This window comes from Diuraphis noxia, unplaced genomic scaffold (genome assembly GCF_037042655.1).
Source record: "Diuraphis noxia isolate RWA-SAM2 unplaced genomic scaffold, SU_Dnox_SAM2 contig0006, whole genome shotgun sequence".
Taxonomy (NCBI): domain Eukaryota; kingdom Metazoa; phylum Arthropoda; class Insecta; order Hemiptera; family Aphididae; genus Diuraphis; species Diuraphis noxia.
In genome coordinates, this window is record NW_028301716.1 from 1,792,058 (window position 1) to 1,798,057 (window position 6,000).

The following is a 6,000-nucleotide window of genomic DNA, read 5'->3' on the forward strand; positions in this document are numbered from 1 at the left end:
AACAAATATGAAAACTTTTTGCTAATTAATGATAAAAAAAACAAATATAATTATATTTACATGTCTCATCAATTAAAAATACTTATGTTCTATGGAAAAAAGTTTTTATGGACGGAAAATTCCAGTTCTGCACTAATTTTTTTTGTCAGTTTTTTGTACGTCGTGGATTTCAAAATGGTATATATATATATATATACGTCACTGGTATATACATTGCTTCCCAATAAACATACATCGACTTATAAACATTTATTTAATACGTTACATAAGGTGGTATATATGAGTAGTATATAATAACTTTGCTAGGTACGAGTATATAAAATAAATTGCCGCAGTTAGCCTGTTTTGTGCTACATTTGTGCTGCTTTGTGCTGCTTTGTGCCCGACTTTGAGCGTTTGAGCAGCAAACCCCAATTTTCAACGAATTTTTCTTGAAATCCCAAGAATTTACTTGCCTTTCATTTTACATTTCACTAATCTTGTTTTTCAAAAGATTCAATACATTTAGGCGCAGAATAGGTGGCTTAACTTTATCCCAGCACCTCCTCATGTGATTTTCGTAAATTTTTTTTGTCAGCATTCAGTATGCTATTTGTATGAATTTGTATGTCCCTTTCCAGAATTCGTACGACCACCCGTCCGAATAAAAAATGCGTTTCATACATTTTGGCATTACCCCCCCCCCCCAAATTTATACTAATTTTTAGGCCCTCTTCCGAAATTGAATGTTAACCAAATAGTTTAAAAAATATATATTTGCTACTCAACTTATGGTCCTACGACCTAACATGTGTATTTAATTAAGAAATTTGCTTTATGGTACGATAAATAATGATTAATGCATTTCTATCTTTTTATATAAGCTAACTTTTAGACAATCTTGTAAAAGGTACTTTTTAAACATAATATTCAAGTACAGATACTTATTTTTAAAAGTACGTATTTTAAGTACCTACGTAATTTAGAACACTCACAACCTTATTGTGATTTAAAAGAATTATTTAAATTAAGATATTATACCTATTTAATAAGATTACTTAAAAAGAAATATAAATGTATTTGAAAATTAATATTTAATTTTAAATACTAATACATCGTGAAATTGTTTAAATTACGTATTTCAATACTTAATAATAATTTACAATATCATATTATTTTATTTTACGATTGACTCTCTAATAATTATTATATCAATTTAATATGTATAAAAAAGAAATGAAAAAAATCGAATGATTGTTGTATATTTGGTACTTATAAGTTACGATGAATGGTACCCTATAAACTATTTTTAGTTACAATGAAAATATATTAGAGTTTATTATTAATCTTTATTTTCAATACGCATTTATTATAATGGTATTTGCCATTTGTATATTGTAGCTTTAAAAATAATCTTTTATGCATATTATACGCGTCTTATAAATGAATATAATTATGGGATTTTGATATTTACTTTTAACTATTATTTCACATTTGACTATCGACCGTTAACGTTGTTACTTGTAGTTATTTGGTAGTATTTCATTACCTATAATTATTTATTATTCGTTTTCTGTGCTTAAATTTTTTAACTAAAAATATGAAAGGAAGAAAACCATCTATATATCCGTCTCAAATTGAGTGTCTTATTTCAATGTTAACAGATTATTTAAGAAATGTACATACATTGGAAATTTCAACGAAGCACGTCATGAGACAGTTAAAAACGTCACATGATTGGACCTGCAGTGGATAATGCTTTAACAGCCATAATAAACAACAATATTTCTTGTGAGACATTCAGAGAAATAGAAGCAAATAGGTAAATGAAACTAGGTAAGGAGATCAAATATTAATAAATATGATGAGATAGAGGATAGATACCTACCTACTAGATTAGACTTAATTATTTTAAATTTTAAATTAATGATGAAAAATTGCATTCATAAAATAATTCTAAGCCAAGTTAAAGTTATAGTAACTAATAACTATATTATTATATTATTTATATTATATATTTTTGAATTGCATTACCTATTTATTCTTCTATTTTTCTTTTTTTAACTTTCTATTCTTTCAATAAATTTGATACCTACTAACCTATTTAATAATTTATCTTTAAAAATCAAACTGTTTCTAACTATTTAGTTATAAAGTAATTTAATATTTTATCAAAAAATTTTAACTTTCCTTTATCTTAATGATAATACCTAGTTTGTTTTAATAAAACTACAGAGAATTGATAATAGTTAAGTAGGAAATAATTTTACCTCATGGCAGTAAATCACTGTTACTCTCGTTAAGATTTTTATGTTTTATAATATGATAATATGAATTACATAATTTCCATAATTAATGTTATAAAATAACAATATTTGTCTTTAAATTTGGCATTGATAGCATAAATTAGTTCTATGAAACCTATATTTTTAAATACTAAATATTGATTATTAAAATACACAAAAAAAAACCTAAAATTTAACCTTTTCATTATATCATTTATTTATATTCATATGTTATAATTTATAATGTATGATTTTAAATATTCATTAAATTTCCTTTGATTTTATGATTATATTTTACCTTGTATTCGGCCAATGTAGTTACCTAACTAATTAATTTCCAAATTGAAGTTTATTGATGTCACATGAGCACTGGTAAGCCATGATTTTAGGTTTTCTTACTTTATTGGTACTGCTATGTACTGACGTCCCGCTGAGACATCTAAACACGCATATGCACGTAGATATATATAAGTGACTCTGGGGCGTATGATTTCGCCAACCAATTCTATTGTGTAGGACCTCAATAGCTATATCGAAGGCCAAACTCTTAGCCTTTCCAAAATATCACCATAGTTGGAATTAGATATACGAAATATTAAATATAAAATCGTAGTATTGACAGGCGTATCTAGAGATATGATTAATGTCGTCGGGTTATTGAGATTACGTATCGCGAATAACCAGGATGTGGACCGACCAGTCGCATGGGCGTGGGAAGCTGCGATATTAAAACAATACACGCGTACGCTTTTGCACGACTCGGCCATGGACACATACGTATCTTATCGATAGGAGAGGAAACGCAGGGAGTAGGACTATCTGGACTATATAGGAGAGCCCCGATTAGACCCAATTCAGACGTGAGCCACCAGAGTCAGAGCAAGCACTTTCACGCCAGACACCAGTCCAATTTAATTATTCGGACTTAGAATATTTTGCAACTACATCAATTGTGCAGTAAAAAGTGTTTTATTTACATAGTAATCAAATAAATATCTAATAAGTAATCACAAATTAAGTTGTTATACCTATTACACTCAATCCATCTACCTCAACACCAGTCGTTTGTCCTCCTGTATGCTGGGACGCTACAGTACTTAGACACAGTACAGCTATTAATTATGTAAAATATATTTTTATTAAACATTTTTATTGCAATATTAGTATTATTAGGTTCAAAAAATCTAGTCTATTTCATGCAGGATGACTATCTAACTGCTTTATTGTCATCAACATATGATGTTAAATTTAAATAATTATGTATGAGTTTATAATTAGCTTTTGAGTTTTTTAAACTACCTATCTATAATTTTGTTAAAAAAATAATTTAAAATTAAAATTTTATTAATATAAGATATTATAAATATTTAATAATGTAAAATATATTAAATTGCACGCATTTTGCAGTATTTTTGTTGTTTGGCTGTAACTTGGTCAATTTTGGACTTAGGAAGTTGGTTCAACTACCAAAATTCATTAAAAAATGAGGCAAAATATAGGTGGTTGTCATTTAAGAAAAAAAAAGTTGTATTGTGCATGCGCAAGTCTAATTAAGCTAAAAAAGTTCATAGGCCATTAAAATGTGTATTTTTATGTCATAACAACCAACTAGAAAACAGAATTCAAATTGAAGGGCCCTACTCAAAGATATTGAGTGTTCTCAATTAGCGATTACATGTTGGAATTGGATTATTGAAAAGACTTTATTATTATTATTATAGCACACTACAATTTAAATTTATTTAGATCAATTATGTAATATTCAATTTTTTTAAAAATGTTTAAGGTGCTCCTGACCCATTAATTATACCATCAGGAAATGCTTTGCATGTTTTAAAATCATGCAAATTGACATCTAACAGAAGACATCATGATACACTAACTTCATTAGCAATGATGAAAAGTGAAAATAATTTTAATAATACTTTTACCTTTAGGTTAGGTTAATCCATTTTGCATACACTACTATTGTTACGTGAGCAGCCGTTGATCACAAATCGCGGGAGTTACTCAGCGTGTTAATTATTATCCGACAGGAGGTTTGCGTAAATACAAGATATTTTTTATTATATTAGATCAATATCTATTACTCCTGTTCAAGAGACTCCACTCCGGTCATCACGCAATCATCATCCATACGAGGTCCTGTTTATCTCTGGTTGTGTGAGTAGGCTATATACCATATAAACTGTTATTAACAAATCCCACACAGTATTTATCAATGATAATGATTGTATCAATGTTTAACTTTGATTGGAATTTAAATATTTAAAATTCAAACTTTATCAAACATTAAATAGCTATTTCATTTTTAATGTTATAATTGAAATATTTAATGAGAATTAATTAACATTTAAGAACATATATTAAAAGTTAAAATAAATTTTAAATTGTATAAGTATTAATATTTAACATTTATTTAACTTACTTGGATTAATAATTATTATAGTTTGAATATAAAACTTTCACTCAATAATTTATATATTGAACGTTTAATTATAATTTTGTGTTCTGTGAAAATCAAATGTTTGATTACAAAGATATTGAATTACATATTATAAATAATTAATAATAATTATTATAAAATATAATTAACTATGTTTTTTTATTGAGAATGGGGAGGGAGACGATTGCCCACTTAACATTTTGCAGGCCAAACATTAATTATAAATATATGTTTAACCGTGAAGTAGGCATAAACCAATAATTCGGCATGCTACATATATGCAGCATAATAGCGCGCGGTGTGTCATCACTATACAGTATACGACCAAGTACATTATAATTATAATATTATAATATTATACATATAAATAAATGGGTGGATAGGCCATGCTTATAAAAACATAAAATTTGAAAACAAACGTATTAATGATACGATACACGATGTCATCCTGCAAAAGATGACTGGCAACAATCTCATCATTACATGTAAATTAGATTGTGGAAAATGTTCGTAGATAGAGAATTTTCTAGTGGTTCAAATATTATAGGATCAAAAGATACGAGTTATGATAGTTATAGTATTTTAGATAACAAATATAGGTACTATATATACTATATACAAGCATTCTATATTATATTATAGTATTATACACACTAAAATACTAAGTACACAACTTCCCATCGGCTAGTGGTGGTAAACTGTGATTTTTTTTAGTAACAGTAGCAACTGTTACTGCTACTGAAAAAATAACAGTGAAAGTAGCAATGACTGCTACTTCATGAATACCTATCGATATTTTAGAATCACTGTGTAGTATAACTGCTGCTTGTCAGATATTGTTATTCCCTGCAACTGTTACTGAAAAATAACAGTGATGGCTACTTCGTGTTTGTGTATTAAAATGATTATAGCTTTTATAGAATCACTGTTATGTTATAACTGCTACTCGTCAGATATTGTTATTCTATACAATACCATGTGTTTTTTAGGTTAAAATTTTCCAAAAAGAACACATACGGACTTTTTAAATCGAATAGATGATGAACATCATATTGGTGAAACAGTTTCCATTTTAACTGAAATTCCTCAAATAAACATGATTGATAACTTTAGTATGGATTACATGCATTTAGTTTGTTTAGGTGTAGTTAAAAAATTGATTTCATTGTGGTTAGGTATATTTAAAAAAGCTCCTTTTCAAGTTCGTTTACAATCTCGAGATGTAAATATAATTTCTGATCGTTTGTTGTATATTAAATCAAGTATTCCTTGTGATTTTTCCAGAAAACC